The 21,146-nt window shown below is 41.3% G+C and overlaps 1 long non-coding RNA gene across 1 annotated transcript in view; it reads left to right on the plus strand.

The window, feature by feature from the left end:
- Positions 1-21,146, plus strand: part of LOC125961015 (uncharacterized) — a 72,159-nt gene that overhangs the window by 48,675 nt on the left and 2,338 nt on the right. The gene's annotated exons all lie outside the window — the stretch shown is intronic.

Genomic DNA, 21,146 nt, shown 5'->3' on the forward strand with positions numbered 1-21,146 from the left:
CACAACAGTGAGAGGCCCGCGTACCGCAAAAAACAAAAAAGTTCCTGTGTGTGTATATAGATATATAAAAACATTATGCAAATATGTTTATATGTATATATATTATACATATATACTTAATGTATTTATATACATAGATATGCATAATGTATTTATATATGTATATATATTTATGTATATATATAAAACATATATGTCTTTATATACATGACATTTATATTCCTTTGAATTATCACTTAGAAAAGAGGCAGTTATGTCATATTTGAGTCCTTATGAAGTCTCTATGTTAAAATGTTTGTCCTTCTCCCGGTTATTTTATTTTGAATAACAAACGACTGCTTGGGGAAGACAGGGCATCTTAACCTTGGCTGCATATTCAGATCACACAGAGAACTTTCAAAACTTCCAGTGTCCAGGCTGCATCCCAAAGCGTTAAATCAGAATCTGTGGAAGTGGGTTCAGGCATTAGTGTTTTTTTAAATGCTCTTTGGGTGATTCCAATTTATAGTTACGTCTGAAAATCACTGTTAACCTGGAACAACCTTAGTGCTCGCACTTGATTTTTATAAAAGTCATCTGATGGAAGCAGGGATTCAACACAGGTTTAGTGAGTATTCCTGAGGGGAAAGTCTCCACAATTGCAAATGGTGGCTATCATTATTTTTAAAAACCCCCAAACTTAAAAAAAGTTATTTTGAAAAGATACATCATCATTATAAGTTGTAGGAATCTCAAATATATGTCCACAGGGTGAATGAAAACCACATTCTTATATTATGCTAGTTGGTTCTGGTGGCATAGGATAAAATTTTCAGTGGCAGAATTATGCACGGAATCAAAAAGTGCTATAGTTGAAGCAACTTAGCAGTGAATACGGTGCAAGAAAACTTTGTTAGATGGTTCAAAAAGGGAAACTAGTGATGATTAAGACGCTGACATCAAAGTTGCATAGGAAAAGTTTGAACAAAATTGTCCCATGAAATTTGAGTGTAGAAAAAGTACTATTTCTGGATCACTATATTAGGTAACATGAATTTAAATAACTATTGTAAGTAAAATTAAAAATGAAATACTGGTCATTTCAACCATCTCTCTAAGTACTTAATGATTAAAATTCACCAAAAAAGTTGTCAGTGGGAAAATGGAAGCATCGCCCTATATTTGGGGCCCCCTTATTTTGTTGCATTCAGGTTTTCAGTTTTCACTTGCTAAAATTAAGCTCCTTAAGGATGGAGACTATCTCTTACTGATTTGTTTTTATACATACCCAAACACAGATACAGGTTTTGTGGGAACAGAAACGTATTCAACTTTGGTAGCCTTTTTAAATTTTATTTCATTTTTTAAGTTTTTTAAGACTTATGCAGATTGGAGTTTTATTCACTGCAATGATTCATTTTTTAAAATTAATTAATTTATTTTTGGCTGCGTTGGGTCTTCGCTGCTGCTCGCAGGCTTTCTCTAGTTGCGGCGAGCGGGGGCTACTCTTCGTTGCGGTGTGCGGGCTTTTCATTGCAGTGGCTTCTCTTGTTGCGGAGCACGGGCTCTAGGCGTGCGGGCTTCAGTAGTTGCGGCTCGTGGGTTCTAGAGTGCAGGCTCAGTAGTTGTGGCACATAGGCTTAGTTGCTCCGCGGCATGTGGGATCTTCCCGGACCAGGGCTCGAACCCGTGTCCCCTGCATTGGCAGGTGGATTTTCAACCACTGCGCCACCAGGGAAGCCCTGGTAGCCCTTTTTTAGAGAGAAAAATACAGAGTGACCATGAGACGTTATTAGGACTTCTCCCAAGACCATGCAGGTGAGGGGAGTTGAGGTGTAAGCCTCATGAGCTTCATGGGAAATTCATGCCTGCATCTGTTCTAGTGCCTAGCACCAGTGTCTTGCTAACCAGGCAAGGGCATTGCACAGATATTTAAGTTGCATTGCTTTCCTTACTCATACAGTCTATGAAATCCTAAGATGATTTCAGAGCATCCCTTGTTGGTCTCTATTTTCTAAGAAATCAGAAGCAATTTCCTGCTCTGGAGCAGGGTGGTTGGGTAGTACGATGCTGGTGGAGCACTAGATGGCAAAGATGAGTGCAATTTCACCTGAAAACTGAGCTAGGACAAATGTGGCAAATCATATTTGAGCCTTGGAGCTCCTGGGATGGAGGCAGGGAGGCATCAAGCATCTGGCAGTATAAAAATAATGTGGTCCAGCAGAGGGCTTTCCTTTCTGGAGATTCCTATCTCTTGTAGACTCAAATAGACTTATTAAAAAGTTTAAGGATTTATTGTCAGCTAGGGGACGGATAAATTCTGTGTGGACATCCTGCAGGCAAGGGCACCATCTCATTCATCTTGGTGTCCCTAGCACGAGTCTCACACTGGCTGGTGCTAGAATGTTTATTTAAATTGCAGCAGAAACTTGAAAGTGGTCAGTGAAGATGGGTTCAGCATGAATAATCAGGTTCTGCATTTTAACATGGCACATAAAATTCATAGTTAGGTATTCACTTTCTTATTCTCTCTTCAACCTGGAATTCCACTGACGAGGATGAGGTAGGAGAGTAAATAGCCTCTGAGAATGAGCTGCCCAGGTAGGATCGTAGCCAGACTCCACACTCAGGAATACGGAGTCCGTCTACATTTTCTGAGCAGGAGAATTGGCCGAAACTTCAGAAAAAGGTTTTTTGTTTCACTATTTGACACTTGGAGCCTCTTGGTCTTTGGATAGAAATTTAAATTTCCAACTCAAAAACCTGGAAGTGTAAAGAAAGAAAACTTTCCACTCTTTCATACACATTAGACATTTACCTAAAGTTAGTATCCGAAGCAGCTTAAAGATGACTAAGGATTCACTCTGAAGATAAAAGTGACTGAGAGGACGAGCTGGTGAAGGACCCTGCAGTCCCAGAAAGAGGGAAAAGGGCAGCTGGGAAACAGCAGCTCTACAAGAAAGATCAAAACACGTGGCAGGGAGAGCAGCAGGAAACAGTGATACTCCGATCCTAGGAACCCTCTCGACATTTCACAGCAGTTCTGAAGCCAATTTGAGCATCCTCTTGGGAACAGTCCTTTTGAGAACATCAACATGAAAAGAATACAAGTGTTCTCTGTGCTGGAGAAGGACAGAGACTTTTGGGAGGTGTGGCCTACGTAACATAAATCCCACGATTGTCATTCTGGTGCAGGCAGAGAGCAGCTCAAAGGAAATGGCTGCAGTTTGGGTTCTATTTCAATCCCAGGTGATATGAAGGCTTAGAATTTCTGTTTACATCACTTTCTAGTAAGGATGACTTTAGGGGGAACTTCCATGGTCTCCTTCTTGGAGCTGAAGTAAAAATAAAGTCAACACTGGAGATTTCCCATATTTCTATCTCATCTGCTCAGGCAGGGACTCCTTGATGAGTTCTATAATCTTGCTTTTGTAAAGCTGCAATGACAGTGACAGCTGCTTCAAAACTCTTAGTGACATTTCCTGGAACACAGACTGCGCTCTGAGTTGAAATTTCATTTGACACATTTTAGGCCTGGTGGTTTTCAATGAGGGAGAAAAAACCCACATTGTTAAATACTACTGCAAAATTTCACTTTGCTTAATGGGCAATAAAACAAATACAGTGTGTTCAGGTGGCTCAACCTTCTGGTTTGACCATCTGGCCTGATGAAGATACTCAATGTCCCTTGTCTTCTGCTGGCTTTCCCTCCACTGTCTACTGATGAGTAGGTGGCTGTCAGCATAATTAGCTCCTGCTTGACACCTGCTTAAAAGAAATGTCCTAATACATATCCAACGATACCCTGGCAGTCGAAATAAAACAAAGCACCACAACAGAAGAGACTCCACCTGGTCAAGAATGTTGGCCTTATTCTTATAGTTTGAAAAGATACTTCAAGAATATTGGCATTTTCTATTCAAACAAAATGCTCAAAGAAATAGCCACTCATTCCTTCTCCTACAACATTCTGGATTTAAGGTTTAGGAAGAAGCACTGATGTTTCAAGGAAGAGGACCCAGAACTATCAAAAAGGGAAAATGCTATTGAAAATCTAGAAGAAGATACAAAAATAGTAAATCTGTCCTGCATAGACTGATGGACTCTTAGAATTTCCAGAGAAGACTGACAACAGAAGACAAAAAGTGAGTCACTCTATAGAAAACTTACAGACTGTTCTGACCCAGGGGATGGAGTATACGTATAGAAACATAGTCATTTTGAGGGTACAAGCTAAAAACATTTCTCAATTTTCCCTTTCTCTTCTCATGATAAGAAGGCTTTGATCATCTTATCTTAGGCTTTTGTAGAGCTTATATGAAAATGAAGGAGTAGATAGCAAGTGAATAATGATTTTGGTTTGGAATCTCTTCTCTAGACACAGTTTGCTTTAAAACAACACACACACACACACACACACACACACACACACAGAATGAAACTTCCACTTGGAGGTTCATGATGGTGTAATTGGTACCAAATTAGTCCTCCTATTATAAACAACCGAAACACACAGATACACAAACAAAAAATTGAATGACATATACAAGGCAGTTGTTTTCAGGTAGTGGATAACAGGCATGGAAAACCGCAATCCCTGAAAAAGAGAAAACTTACAAGGTGAGAATTCAGGGCAGCTAAAAAGCTGTATTCTATAGGGTAAGATGTCATAGAGGAGAAAGCTGCACATTGGGGGTGGTGGTGGTAAAAATTTGTTTGCACAGGGGCTCCTTGTGAATCCTTGGTTGAAGACTAGGCTGCATGCGTGCAGAGTGAGATTACATGGAGGCTATGTTAAAGTGTCTGTTAATGGCGTTGAGAAGAGACCGGAGATTCTAGTTATCAGCCAGTGCTGAGAAACATTGGAGGTTCAGCCCAGTTAGAATGGAGAAACCTCGTTAACACTCCAGCATCCAGTTAAGACATCAGGAAAGTCTTACCTTAAAAGTAATGGCTGGGACTTCCCTGGTGGCTCAGTGGTTAAGAATCCACCTGCCAATGCAGGGGACACGGGTTTGAGCCCTGGTCCGGGAAGATACCACATGCTGCAGAGCAACTAAGCCTGTGCGCCACAACTACTGAGCCTGTGCTCTAGAGCCCGTGAGCCACAACTACTGAGCCTGTGTGCTGCAACTACTGAAGCCTGTGCTTTGCAACAAGAGAAGCCACTGCAATGAGAAGCCCGCGCACTGCAATGAAGAGTAGCCCCAGCTCGCCGCAACTAGAGAAAGCCTGCGTGCAGCAACGAAGACCCATTGCAGCCAAAAATAAAATTTTTTAAAAAAAGGGCCATATTTTAAAATAAGCCTCACTCTAGATCTGCCTTAACTGAATCTAAAATAAAAGACTAAAACAAAATTAGTAGCACATTAGGAACTTTTGGAATAATATTGGACATTTTATGAAACGTAGTTAGAGTCTCAGCAGCAAAGAAACTTTGAAGATTAGTGGCCAAAGATTTCCTATATTTGTTGAAAAACATTGGCTTACAGATCCATGATGCTTGGGGGACCCACAACAAGAAGAATACAGAGAAAGTCACACTTAGGCACTCAGACTCAAACAGAAATTAAAAATTAAAGAAACAGAACATTTTGAAAGCAGATAAAGCAAGATACATGCAAGAGAATGGTAAGAGTGAAAGCTGACCTTATTAGAAACAAGAGAAGTAGGAAGATAAAGGAATGACATTTTTTAAAGGCTGAAAGAAAAAAACCTGACATCACATATTCTATATACAGAGAAAAAAATCCTTCATAAACAAAGGTGAAATATAGATATTTTCATAAAAATAAAAGCTGAGAAAATTAGTCATCACCAGACCTGAAAGATATTCTTCAGGCTGTCATTCCATCATCTTCCTGAATAATCTTAAAAAATGGCTATGCGAATGAATGAATGAATTTAATGATGTCAAAGGACACAGTCATAATAAAAAAATCAACTGTATTTCTATATATTCACAATAAACAATTTAAAATTTTAAACAATTAAAAATTGTACCATAAAAATATCCAAGTATGTACAAAAACTCTAAAGAATGCAATACATTGCTGAGAGAAATTAAGAGTAAAATAAATAGAGAAATATACTCACGGATTAGACAACACAGTATTGTCAATTCTCTACATATTGTTGTGTAGATTCAACAAAATCACAATCATAATTCTACCAGCCTTTTTTTTAATTGACAAGATAATTCCAAAATTTATATAGCAATGCAAAAGAGCTAGAATAGCTAAAACGACCTTGAGAAGGAAGAAGGAATTGGAGTGCCTACGTTATCTGATTTTAAGACTCACTACAGATCTACAGTAATCAAGGCAGTGTAATACTGGGTAAACATACACATTTAGTAAAAAAAAAAAAAAGTAATTAGTAAAAATAAAAAAAGAATAGGTAAACAGCTCATGAGATACATGTAGAAATCTAGAAAATTAGTTCCTTTCTCTAATATAAATCATGAACAAATTTAGAATTTGTGAATTCTGACAATGTAGGCTTTGCATTCCATACATTAAATCTTTGGAATGTAAGATTGCTCTTTTTGGGTTGGGAAGAAGCAAAGACCAGTTAGGAGTGACCAATGGACAGGGAAGAAGGAAAACAATTCCGTTGTGATTTTAGTGCTTTAAAAACAGAACAAACTATAAAAGCATGGTTTGTATTATGAGACTCAATAAAATCATTATTGCAACGATCTACAAACAAACAAACAAAATACACAGATCAGTGGAACATAACAGATATTCTAGAAATAGATCCAAACATATGGTTAGTTGATTTTCAACAAAAGCGCTAACATCATTCTACACAGAAAGAAAACTTTTTATTCCTATGGGAAGAAAATGAACCTCAAACATGCCCTCACACCATATAAAAAGATTCATTCAGAATGGAACATGGGGACTTCCCTGGCGGTCCAGTAGTTAAGACTTCATCTTCCAATGCAGGGGGTGTGGGTTCGATCCCTGGTTGGGGAGCTAAGATCCCACATGCCTAGAGGCCAAAAAACCAAAACATAAAACAGAAGCAATATTGTAACAAATTCAGTAAAGACTTTAAAAATGGTCCACATCAAAAAAAAATCTTAAAAAAAGAAAAAGAATGGCACATGGACTTAAATGTAAAAGCTAAACAACAAAATAAAGTTCAAAAGTATGATGAATCATGACATAAGACAGGACATATTATATTGCTTCATTTATATAAAATGAGTGACAGGCAAAACAACAGGCTAAACATTCAATGGAGACAATTTAGAATAGCAGTTGCCTATGGCGGTAGTAGGCATTGACCAGAAAAGGACACCAGGACGTTTTCTGAGATGATGTGGAGATATTTTGTATTCTGATTTTGCTTGTGGTTGCATAGATGTATATATTTGTCAAAGCTCACCGAATTGTATATTTCAAATATAGGCTTTTTATTGTTGTAAATTGCATCTCAGTAATGTTGATTTTAAAAAGCTGATTTAGAAAGTTCCCTGTGGAGGAATATAAGCGGATTTTCTTTCCACAAAGCTTTTTGACACTTCTAAGTCCATCCTATATTGACACCAGAATTCATTGAGATCATTGAGCTGAATTCCGTGTTCAGTGTAGTTTTCCCAACACACTGTCGATGACTGTTAACAAAATAATAGATAGACAGATTTACAGTGGTTCGCAGTTAGAAAAACAAAATACTGTGGAGAACCCAGTGGCACTGTGTTTATTTGCTAGAAATTATTGATAAGCATTTATGTTGACCCAGTGCTGTGAAATGCAGTTTAATACTTTTTATTAGATGTTTTCTATGGCTTCTCTTTGGTGGAAGCAGAAAGGAGAGATAATTGTATTCTAGAAATTCCAATAAAAATGTAGTCATAGCATAGAGTTATACTGTGATTGTAACATAGCCCACAGCAATATGAAAAATGGCCCTCGTAAGCTAATTTGATACCACAAGAAACTATGGAGGCAAAATGTGTTCTAGTTGGTGAAGTGATATGTAATGGGGTGGGGGGCAGGTTGGGAGTGGCTTGAGGGAGTTATTGACTCCTGGTAATGTCTATATTATCCTCTTCGTTCACCGACTTTAATTTTACCACTCACCTTTTGTTTCCAAATGATTGAAATTAATCATGGTGGCTGGAATTGTCCTGTGGTCAGTGGCTGGGCTGTTTGCACTTGAATGTCAATTCAATTCCCACCAAGGCTTAGGGAGAAGTGGATTTAGTGACGGATCCATCATCTTGGGAACAGACAATGGCAAATGACAGTAACAACCAATAAAAAGCTCGGTTTAAAAGGTTTCCGTTAAGAGAGGAAATGGGAGGAAAAAGCGGGTTGCTTTTTGTTTATTATTTGAAATATTTGCTCAGGTCTCCAAGTTCAGGGCAGTACAGAGTTCTATAGTTGTAAATGGCTGAGTGAATCTCAAAAAGCAAGTATTCAGGTTGGCTTTGGTGAGGGAGAAGGTCAGATGCTGACTCTGCAGATTATTTGCCTCATCTCAAACTCTGAAGCCTGGAAAGCAGGCCAGGATTGCTTTGGAAGAATGGCTCGCAGCTGACATGTTTCTGGCAATCAGCACTGCAGTTCATTTGACCATTTGGACTAAAGCTCAGTGTGGACAGAGAGGTTGCTCAGTTGAAGGAAGATAAAAAATGTCAGAGTCTTGTAATGAATAATTCTTCAGAGGCACCTGTTTGCCCCTCAGTGGGGTATGAATATTTTCATAGCTGTTCGTTTCTTGGTTAATTTTCAGGGGGATAAGCGTTAGGTGTGTGGGGATATGATCTGGGCTTTGCCCTGGAGCTTGTTTCTCTGCATTGTTTCTTGGATCCAGTTCCTATGAATATATTAGTATGTGTTTTGAGAGAAAGGATATCATGGTGAATAAATATGAGAAACAAGCTCCAAACTTCTCTTTTTTGGCCTGTCATAAAATAAGTTGGCACATAAGGCTCTCTTTCAGAAGTCCAACGGTAGAGAAATCTGTTCCCTTCCTTCTTGTCACCCTTCCTGAAGGCCCCAATATCTGTGATCATCTTTCACCTAATACCTGGGCTCTTTAGTTTCTTTCCTTTTTTTTTTTTAAATCTTTGGCTGTGTTGGGTCTTCGTTGCTGCGCACGGGCTTTCTCTAGTTGCGGCGAGTGGGGGCTACTCTTCGTTGCGGTGCACGGGCTTCTCATTGCGGAGGCTTCTCTTGTTGTGGAGCACGGGCTCTAGGCACGTGGGCTTCAGAAGTTGTGGTATGTGGGCTCAGTAGTTGTGGCTCGCGGGCTCTAGAGCGCAGGCTCAGTAGTTGTGGCATACATGGGCTTAGTTGCTCCATGGCATGTGGGATCTTCCCGGACCAGGGATCGAACCTGTGTCCCCTGCATTGGCAGGCGGATTCTGAACCACTGCGTCACCAGAAAAGTCCCTCTTATTTTCTTAACCTTCAAATCTCTAGTGGTCTTTTTTTCTACTCTGCCTCATTTTCTCATGTTTAAACTCCTTAACTCCCTATTTCAAGCATGTCATTCTCTGACCATCACCTCCTAGCCTTCCAGCTTGCCTACTTCATAACACTGACTCCAGAAATTGTAAATGAGGCTGTGTTATTAGTGGTACCGTGTGGGCTTTGGACCTGGTCTGTTAGGCTTCAGATTCCAGCACTGAACAGCGGTGGGTGTGTATACATGTTCCTTAACCTTTCTTTCCTTCACTTTACTCACTTTTAATAGTAAACAATAATAACTACCTCTCAGGGTTACTGTAATGATTCAGTACGTTAATCCATGCAGAATGCTTCCAACAGTGCCAGGCATGTGGCATTTGCTCAATAAACGTGGAGGCCACATCAAACTCTCCAATCCATGGAGCTCACGGATACTTCTCACTCCCCGTAACCTCCCTCCTGCATGGTACTTTCCTCCTTAAATAGTGTAAATCCCATTGTCCATCTTTATAATTGGTTGTTTCCAAACATCTTAATTCCCTCATTCTATTATTCCTAATATATATGTAGCAAAGTCCCAAGCTGGTTAGAACCAACTACCAACTTACTTTATGACTTCACTTGAACAAGCTGGATTGCTGGTGGAAACCAAGAGTGCTGACTCTATTCAACTGCAATTCATGACCCAACCTCTCTAATGAATCCTTAACACCACTTGGCAATCTAACTGCACTTTCCTGTTTGCAAATTATCTATGTCATACGTGCTCCTTTCTCCTCTCACCTTCCATTGCTACCATGGACTGTTCCTTGGCTGGTGACCTCACTTCTTGGATCACTGTGAACGTTCCCTCCACCTGAGGGAACTGCATCTTCTTTTCCACTACCAAATCCACTGCTTCACTTGCTTCTGTACTTACACTCTCTTTTCTGTTCTCAGGATTCAGAGGCCAACTTTGGCTCTTCAGCTTGATTTGACCCCACTCTGGTCTCCTTAGGCACTTGGGACTGTAATGGTTCCCTGTCTTTCCTATATCATCAGCTTCTCTCTCCTGGATCATAGTCATCATGGAAATGGTCTAGTGTTTCTTCTTTAAAGAACAGTTTAAAAACTTCCCTCAAAGTCCCAGATGGGTTTCCTGGTGACCTCTACCAAATATTAAAGGAAGGAATTATATCAATTCTCTACACTCTCTTTCAGAAGATAGGAGGGCGGGGAACACTTCCTAACTCATTGTAGGAGGCCAACATTACCCTAATATCAAAACTGGAAAAAGACATTACAAAAAAGAAAACTACAGACTAATATCTCTCAAGAGCATAGATGCAAAAATCCTCAACAAAATATTAGCAAATCACATCCAACATTGTGTAAAAAGAATTATACACCATGACCAAGTGGAATTTATCCCAGGTATACAAGGCTGTTTCAACTTTTCAAGAGTCAGGTAATGTATCCAGTCATATCAACAGGCTAAAGACAACGAATCACAGGATCATATCAATAGGTGCAGAAAAAGCATTTGACAAAATCCAACACTGATTCATGATAAAAACTTTCAGATCAACTATACGCTAATAAAATTAAAATATTAAAAAAAGACTTGCAGTAAATTAGGAATAGAAATGAACTTCTTCAACTTGATAAAGATTATCTACAAAAACCCTACAGCTAACACCATACTTAATGGCGAGGAACTTGAAGATTTCCCACTAAGATGTTGTACAAGGCAAGCTTGTCCCCTAAATCATACTGGAAGTCCTTGCTAATGCAATTAGACAAGACAAGACAAGAAAAGAAACAACAATGAGATATCACTACATACCTCTTAGAATGGCCCAAATCCAAATATTGACACACCGAATGCTGACAAGGGTGTGGATCAGCACGAACTCTCATTCATTGCTGGTGGAAAGGCAAAATAGTCCAGCCTCTTTAGATCGTTTGTGGTTTCTTAGAAAACTAAACACACTTATACCATATGATCCAGCAACTGTGCTCCTTACCCAGAAAGGTTGAAAATATATGTCCACACAAAAAACCTGCACATGGATGTTTATAGTAGCTTTATTCATAATTGACAAAGAGTGGAAGTAACCAAAATGTCCGACGGTAGGTGAATGGATAAATTGGGCATCCATTCAATGAAACGTTTTTAGCACTAAAAAGAAATGAGCTTATCAAACCATGAAAAGGTATGGAGGGATCTTCAATACATATTACTCAGTGAAAGAAGCCAACCTGAAAAGGCTGCATACAATATGATTCCAACTATATGACACTCTGAAAAAGCAGAACTATGGAGGCTGTAAAAAGATCCGTGGTTGCCACAGGTTGGGCAGGGGCAGTGGGGGGAGAAGGACCGATAGGCAGAGCACATAGGACTTTTAGGGCAGTGAAAATATTCTGTATGATATAGTGATGGACGTGTCATTCTATACTTGTCCAAACCTATAGAACGTACACCGTCAAAGGTAAACTACAGACTTTGGGCAATTATGATGTGTCGCTGTATGTTTATCAGTCGTAACTAAGGGACCTGGTGGGGGATGTTGATAATGGGGGAGGCTGTGTGTGTGAGGGGCAGGGGTATTTGGGAAATCTCTGTATCTTCCTCTCCATTTTATTGTGAGCCAAAAACTGCTCTTAAAAAAAAAAAGTCATTTAAAAAAATCTAAAACTTCCTCCACCTACGTTCTCCTCTAGCTACTGTCCTAGTTCTTTGTTTTCCTTCACAGTACAACTGTTTTGTACCTTGTATTATGAAAAATTTCAAATATAAATAAAAGTAGAACTATAAAATGAACCCCTATGTACTCTCCATACAGATTTAAGAATTATTAGCTTTTGGTCGTATTTCCTTCATTAGCTTTTGCTTTGACACTCTAAAGCAAGTATCAGACCTTATGACATTTCATTTGTAGATATTTCAGTGCATCTCTTAAGTGCATTTCCCTACATAACCATGATTACATGATCATACCTAACACAATTAACAAAAATTCCTTACTATCAACTAATACCCACTTTAGATGTGTATTTCCTCAATTATTCCCAAAATATCTTGTTCTGTTGGTTTAGTTGAATAACAATCCAAACAAGGTTCCTACATTGCATTTGATTTTTATCTTTTAAATAGAATTCAGTCTTAAATAGAGTTCAGTCTAGAACATATATATATATTTTCTCTATGCCATGCACTTGTGAATGATATAGATTGGTTGTCTTGTAAAATGCCCCATGTAGTGTAATTCCTAAGAGAACTCTACTCCCTCATCTGCTCTTTTCTGTTGAACTCCCTCATTGGGTTTCCTGCTCCCACATTCCAAGAAGACAGCTCCATGAGGTACATATTAACACAACCAATAGGCATGTCGCTTTCCTCACCTGATGTCTCAGCATCATTTGACAGCTGACCATCTCTACTTCCTGAAACCCTCTCTTCTCTTGGTTTCTGGGATCCATACTGTCCTATATTTCCTCTCATTTCAGGCATAGCTCTTCCTCAGTCTCTTTTCTGACTTCTGCTATGACTGACCTCTAAATACTGGAGTGGTCAGTATTTAGAGCTTCATCCTGGGTCTCTTCTTTTCTTTTGCCCTCTGCGCTTAGCTAATCTCTAGCCCGTGGCTTTAAATATACCATCTATAGAGTTAACTCCCAAATCTATGTCTTTTAGCCCTGATTTCTTCAAAATTCCTGAGTTAAAATTTCACCCTCCTACCTGAATTTACATTTAAATGTTTAATGAGTATCTCAAAATTTAACTTATCAAAAGCAGAATACAACTTTTCAGTGTCCTCTCCCCCCAAATCCTCCTTTTACCCAGTTCTTTCAAATTTCAGTAAATACTACCATAAAATATCCAATTTCTTAAGCCCCAAATTAGGAATCATCTTTGGTTTCTCTTTTTTCCCTTAACTCTCACTTTCCATCCTTTAGTAAGATTTATTGACTCTATCTCCAAAGCATACCCCAATCCTGCCCTCTTTTTTCCATCACCACAGATACCATCCTAGCTGCTGGCACTGCGTTTCTTCTCCAGATTTATTTCTGCACTCCCAACTGGATTTCCTGCTTCTACCTCTTCCCCTAGTCACTTCATCTTTCCTACAACAGCCAGGGTAAAAACTTAAGAATATAAATGAGAACAGGTCACTTTCTTGCTTAAGCCGCCCCCCCCACCCACCAAATGGCTCCTCCATCAAATCCATAATAAATCCAGGGGCTTCCCTGGTGGCGCAGTGGTTGAGAGTCCGCCTGCCGATGCAGGGGACATGGGTTCGTGCCCCGGTCTGGGAAGATCCCACAAGCCGTGGAGCGGCTGGGCCCGTGAGCCATGGCTGCTGAGCCTGCGCGTCCGGAGCCTGTGCTCTGCAGCGGGAGAGGCCACAACAGTGAGAGGCCCGCGTACCGCAAAAAAAAAAAAAAGCATAATAAATCCAGGTTCATTACTCTGACCTACCTTTGTGTCCTGGTATCCTACCTTTCTCCTCCCCAGCTACACTGAGCAGGATCTGAATGTTGGAGATCAGGAACATTAGCCACATTGGCAAGGGTGGTGAGAGAACTTCATAAGCCCATCATGATGCTTCAATGCTTTACATTGACAGATGTGTGTGTTCAGGCAGGGGCACAGATGCTCAGCTGCAGGCCACGCCAGCAGCATCACTTTCTCTTTATCCTTTCTTAAAAACACTGTTTCAAACAACAAAAAAGACAAAGCTCTTGTTGTTCTCTCTTGGTCCCCTTGTTCTCTCTTGGTCCCCTTCTTCTCTTGTTGTTCTCTCTTGGTCCCCTTCTTCTTCACTGAACTCTTCAGCCTGTGATTATGTCGTCCATTCATGCGTTTCTGTGTGCATCACCTGTCTTCTCCGTTAGTCTCTAAGTTCTAGGAGGAGAGGGTTCATACCGATTCTGAAGCCCATTCTCTTGCAGTGTGTAGCTCTGTGCCTGATACATAAATATTTGTTGAATGAAAAATGCGTGAGTGTAGTCCTGTGTGACTCAATTTCTTTGCTCTTATTGAGAATCTTGTGCCCACATGTCTTAAGAATGTGCGAGAATCTGAAGTAGATGGAGGGATGTTACGTGTGTGCCATGTGAGGATTAGTCAAGATCATTTTGGAAGAAAATCTGAGAAAAACCACATCTCTTCTTCCTCTTTCTCCTGATAACAAAATAAGAAGATGTTCCACAGGTGGATAGGAAAGTCTCTTTTCCAAAGGGTCATGGGTGGCTAAGTGCCAAGAGTTTATCTTTCTTTCGTTGTTGCTGTTTAAACAGATCTCAGGTGCATTGGATTCATTGGAACTCACAACACACTCTCATCATTGGTTCATGCCAGGCCAACTTCAGTCCAAATTTTATGTTCATCTTTCTTTTGCTTTCCTTTCTATGTGGTCCTGTTAAATCCTTATGCATGCATAAAAGCATGTATTTTATTTAGTTTGTTTTTAAGTTTATATAAAGTGTGTCACATTGTAATCTGGGGCCTTCTTTTTATTAATATTACATTCCTATGATCCATCCAGATTACTGCTTGCAACTGTACGTCTTTTCACTGCTGTATTATATTTCATTGAGTGGTTATAGGATGTTTATTCATCCATTCTTCCACTGATGGACATTTGGGTCAATAATATTACTGTCATAAATACAGCTATCCTTCTGAGCTTGTCCTTGACCTCCCGAATTCAGTTAAGCTAATATCTTTTAGGTTTTCATGTAGTGAGAAATGTGCTAGGTACTATGAGAGATGCCAGGCTGTGTAAGAAATGTGCCTGTCCTTTGCGAGTTCACACTGTGGAGACAGAGTCACAGAGAGCAGAATTTGCTAAATGCTGCAGCGGCACCTCACTATAGAGTCAGACAGGGTAGAATAAGAGATTTCATGGAAAGTTCTGGCAGGTTTGAATGTTGGATCATGGTGAATGCGATGTGAACTTGATAGGTGGAAAGGGGGGACAGTTGAAGAGGGAAGATACTTCAGGAGTGGGAATAATGGGAGGAGTACAGAGGTAGGAAAATATACAAAGAATCTGCAAGACAGTGATATCCTTGGGGGTGGTTAAAGCCTGAGTTACAGGACAGACTGAGGGTGCATTTCAGGAAGGGGAAGTCCAGAAAGGAGGAAGGGAGGTAGGATTTCAACCTTGGAAGCTTTAAAGGTTGGAAGGAGGAGCTGAGCTTTTATTCCCTCGATTCCCTCTGCAGTTGAGACCATTGAAGGGGACAGGGTTGGCCGCTTTGGTGGCTCTGAGGCTGTGCCTGGGTGGGGCTCGATGGGGTCGCTCTCAATGGGTCTGTGTCCTCTTTGGGACCGCTTACAGTTACGCGAAGACAAGTGTGTACAGTAGCTGGGAGATGCTGTGGACATTCTCTTTGCTTTCAGTTTCTGTACTCGACTCTCTTCCTTGATATTTTCTATAGAATTCGCAGGTCTGCTAGGAGACCAGTCTTTGTAGACAGAGACAAGATTTTTGAATGTTCTATGTTAGGTCTAACACAAGGTTTGTTCTCTAAAAATATTGCGTGTCTCAGCATGGTTTTTTTTTTCCGTAAAAAAGAATGCTAAAGAGAAGGGAGGGTTTTTCTCTCTTGTTTATTTTAAAGATTTCTCTTCCGGAAGGGGACCCCTTTAATGTGCCTGCCATGCTTCCATGAACAAAGGAAAATTACAAATGAGGGGGAACTGCAAACCTCTTCTTGTTCCCCAGCGGACATAGGATCCCACACACTCCCATTGTACTTACCATCTGGCTGACCCCAAATTGTTTTCTCTCAGTGACATTTGTTTATGTTGAGAGAAAGAGAGAGATGCATATGTAAATAATACGTAAGTAATTTGAAAGCATTTTGAGAAACATTATATACCACTTGCTCTGTTCTGGGGTTGGAGGCTTTTCACTTTCATAGGAAATCCTGCCTTGGTCTCAGATTGAACCCTCATTAAAGATGCTGGACTGGGAAGCTGACTCCCAGGACAGAGCCTGCAGGGGGGAACCCTTTGTCCCTAGTTGTATAGATTCCAACTCTAAAGTGTTTACGTCTGCTTTGATCTATGAGCATATTCCTTTAAGAAGTGGGCGAGGGGCAGAACACACAAAGGCTCTAATAAGTGACTGAACCAGAAAAACTGTGAAATCAGGGCAACCTGTAAATGAATACCTCGAGCTGAGCTGAGATGGGTTAAAAGCGATGATGTGATCTGATCTAAAGAGGGAAAATGAAGTAGTGTTCAGGGCTCCCGAAAGAAGTTAGCTCTGTAGACTCAAAATCATCCTGGGGGCAGGCACGGGCCTGACCTGTTTCTCGAAGGCGTTCGGTGGATGTTGGCTAGTTCCTTTGGCTTAAAGGATGAAAGCATTTCAAGGGAAAAGGCTAGAAATTTTCCAGTCATGTGCAGAGGATAAGAAGAACAGCCATGTGGTTAAAAAGACAGAATTGAAAGACATCTATGTCTGGGCGTGCTGTGGGCCCAGGTGGACGGGGGTGGTGACCCTGGGCGTTTTGTGTAAGCGCTCTGTGCCTCAGTCTCCTCTCTCCAAGGGAAGGATAAGCACGCCGACATCATATTTCTTAATGCTACCACATGTTATTTATTTATTGTTCTTTTCTCCCCTGTAAATATAAGCTCCACAAGGACGGGGACTTGGGGTGTTTTATATACTGCTGTATGCCCGGAGCCCAGAACAATTTAACACTGAATACATTTATGTTGAATGAATAATGAATGTGTAAATAGGGTTGCTCTTTGGGTTAAATGAGCCCACTTTTTTTTAAGTGTCTGCATAAAAAGATCCAGTAAATTTACTGGACTAACCTTTTGCCCCTACTTAACTCATTTCAGTTGCGGAAGTGGCACAGATTCTGGTTAAATACTGGAAGAGGGCTTCCCTGGTGGCGCAGTGGTTGAGAGTCCGCCTGCCGATGCAGGGGACACGGGTTCGTGCCCGGGTCCGGGAGGATCCCACATGCCGCGGAGCGGCTGGGACCGTGAGCCATGGCCGCTGAGCCTGTGCGTCCAGAGCCTGTGCCCCGCAACGGGAGGGGCCACAGCAGTGAGAGGCCCGCATACCGCATAAAAAAAAAAAAAAAAAAAAGAACGGGAGAGAAGATCTCTATTTGCACTGCTTAATGTTAACTGTGAAGTCTCTGATCAAAATTGAGGACAGGGACCCAACATTTTCTAGCGTCATCCCGGGAGCCACATGTTTCCATTTCTCTTGAATCCCATGCACTCAAAGCCTAGTCATCTTTTTCTTACTCACAGACTCTGCTCAGTCCTGCTTCTCACTTTTGCTCTGACTCTGCGTCCTACCAAGAATCGTTTGCCTTCTCTCTGCCCTTCCAGGTCCTAACCCTCTGGCAGGGCCCATTTCACTCTCGCCCCCTCTGTGAGGTCCTCCCTGCTACCTCCCGCCTCTGGCAGCTTCTCCTTACTTAGTTCTGTTGGCATACATTCAGTGCAAAACATACACTTGCTGGGTCTTTCAGGACAGAGCAGCACAGGCCACGAGGACAGAGAGGTCTGATCTACTTGGCATGGAGACTCTTCTGTTGACTAACACAAGCTGAATTCCTACCAAATGCCTAGCTCTGTGCAAAGTGCTGGAATAGAGACTAACAGTGTTTTAGGGACAACTTTGAAAAGCCCAAACGCAATGAGACCTCTGCTGCTTTAGGTCTGGCTTAAAAGAAAGAGAGGAACTTTAAGTCCTAGAGACGTAACCCTTATTATCTGGACCTGTGTGCATCTTCCTTTCTCTGTTGCAAAAGCTTTAGTGATACACTAGTCCAGACAGGTTGTGAGATTTCCTCACATACATGCCAAGGAGCTTCTGCCACCTGGTGTGGTGAGAGGGCATTACAGTGTGATGGGAAATGGGAGCTTTAACTTTACCTTGTGGACTCTATGAATTTTCTAACGGTAGTCAATTCTTTTCAAAGTAGTGTAAATTTTTCGATGTAAAAATTACATAGGGTCTCAATATATAAATAGATAAAAAGTGAGCTGCTGCAGGTAGTGTATGTTCTAACGAAGGTTGGAGATCTCAGTCCTGCCTTTTCAGTCTTCCTTTTTTCTTCAGAATTTTGTTAACGTTCTTTCATAGAACTTAGAGGACATGATCTATAGTGGAGAATGCAAGACTTGAAAAAAAAGACCTGCAAGGGCCAGGCGGTGGGGGTACTATCATTATTATTCTGATGACCTCTACAATCCCTTCAGGGAAAAACAAACTCACATTGAGTGACCTCTTTTTTTATGCCCAGTCCCTTATACACCTTATTTCATTATGTCTTCACACTCACCCTATGAAGTAGGCTTTGCTGTCCCCATTTCACAGATGAAGAGAATGAACCAAGAGACATTCAGGATTGTGCCAGTCACTATGCAGCTTTTAACGGTTGAGCCATGATTCAAACCCGGGTCTTTCTGACGTCAGCATCAGAGCTTGTCTCTCCACATCACTTCCAACCCCAGAACTCTGTTTCTCCTGGAATGGGCGGTGGCAAAGCTCCTCTCAAGAGCATGGAAGACAAGAGGATATTTTTAAGATCACAACCCTTCCTATTAGTCTCTTTTGTTCCCTGGTCTGTGCCAAAGCTGAAGGCAATTTGGTAAAGAACGAGCCCAGGGTCACACACACACACACACACACACACACACGCACGCGCACGCACACACACACACACACACACACACACACACACACGGTGAGTGGGACACTGGGCAGAAAAAAATAAAAAGAGGAAAGAGGGAAAGAGAGGCTCTGGGACTTGCCTAAGGTTGAAAGATCAGCACCAAAGGACATTAGACTTCCTACCTCAAAACTTTGGTCATAAGATTGACTCCAGTGAGAGTCCCATGTTTCTGGGGAAAAAAGTGGGTATTTTGCCTTCACCAGAACCTGATGGTTTATACACGTCCCAGAGATGGAACCCATGGGCGGCCTGGAAGATTGCCTCCTGTTAGAGCTGGTCATCTGCCAAAGACACTCAGGGGATGCAAAGCCCAACTCTGTACTATTTCTGCTCTCCAGACGCTCACATCTGCCAAGTATGGAAGCTGTTCTCTCGCATGGGAGCCCTGAGGAATGGCATCAATTGGGGCCTCCAGTAATGCAATCACTTTTAATCAGCGTTTAATGAGGATATAAACAGCCTCAGCTTACCTCTGTGGCTGAGAGGCAACTACACATAAACCTCAATTACTCAGACATTTAAAAATCAATTTCAAATAACATGTCCAGGTGATGGAGCTAAAGGGATTAGAAGGATCAGAATGTGTGCAAAGGCCTGGCATGTCTTGTCAGTGCAGTTGACGTAGACAGCTCTAATGCAATAAAACTGGCCGGCTTGGTGCCCTGAGGGGTTAAGGGGAGCAGGTCTTATCTCCCAGCTCCTCCCAAAAGCAGAGGAGGATTCCAATGACAAAGCGAGAACACAGAAGTGAATTCTGCATGCTCAAACGGGGCTGGGAATATTACCTTCATTTCATTGTATAGTTGTGAAGAGGAAATGTAGCCTTAGGCTACCACTTAAGCCCCCTTCCACCCTAACCTGGCCTCCCTCTGCACTACCAGATCAGATATATTACTCTTTCTGTAGATGATCTCGACTCTTTTTGCCATCGTATCTGCTTATCATCCTTATCATCCCTGTCTACCTGCTGGTCATTTAGCTCCATAAACTCTTATCGAGCATGTACCACGGGGCAGGTACTGTGCTGAGCAACACGGGGACACAAAGGCGAGGACATTATAGTCTTTGCTTCACTTTACAGGGTAGAAGAAATGAGGCCAACTCCCTACCTGATCAGGGTTTACAGTCCTACCAAACCAAGTCACTTGAATCTTTAGACATGGCAGGCTCTTTGTCTCTCAGAGTCTCAGTCCTTGTGGAGAGAAGAGAGCCCTGCGGATCAGCTGCTTAGCCCTTCCTTTGATTCTGTGCATTCAAGATGTTTGTTCCAATTATTTTCTTCTTCTTGTTATTTGCTAAAGCTGGTAGGAGTCAAACACCTGTTACTTTCAACCAAAGAAACAACTCATACAAAGGATAATACCATTAATACTAATAATCATAGCTAGCATTTAATGAATAAGTATTAGGCACTAAGTATTTTGCTAAACACTTGCACTTTTTTGACCGCCAAAATCACCCTATGAGGTAGCTTTTGCTATTACCTTAATTTCTTCATTTTGTAAGTTAACATACTTTATAGGACTGTTGCGTGGATTAAATGAGCTACAGTATAGTAGTGGGTACCAACAGGGTTGGCTATCCAGTACTGCCATTCCTATTTTAAGAATTATCACCATTCATGTTGTATTCCATGCCATCCCTTGGAGTTGTCAAAGTATAATGTTCCCAAAGGTAAAAACATGACTCATATGAAATAGAATGAACATGAATCAAAAATCTATTCACGGGCTTCCCTGGTGGTGCAGTGGTTGAGAGTCCGCCTGCCGATGCAGGGGACACGGGTTCGTGCCCCGGTCCGGGAAGATCCCACATGCCGCGGAGCGGCTGGGCCCGTGAGCCATGGCCGCTGAGCCTGCGCGTCCAGAGCCTGTGCTCCACAACAAGAGAGGCCACAACAGTGAGAGGCCCGCGTACTGCAAAAAAAAAAAAAAAATTCACTTTATCAATTCATGAGGAGATCATTAGGCTGGCAAATCTGGTTCAAAGGAGAATCAGAGGAAGGGAATTTATAGGGTCAGTCAGTCA

Source organism: Orcinus orca, chromosome 14 (assembly GCF_937001465.1).
Source record: "Orcinus orca chromosome 14, mOrcOrc1.1, whole genome shotgun sequence".
In the NCBI taxonomy this organism is placed as follows: domain Eukaryota; kingdom Metazoa; phylum Chordata; class Mammalia; order Artiodactyla; family Delphinidae; genus Orcinus; species Orcinus orca.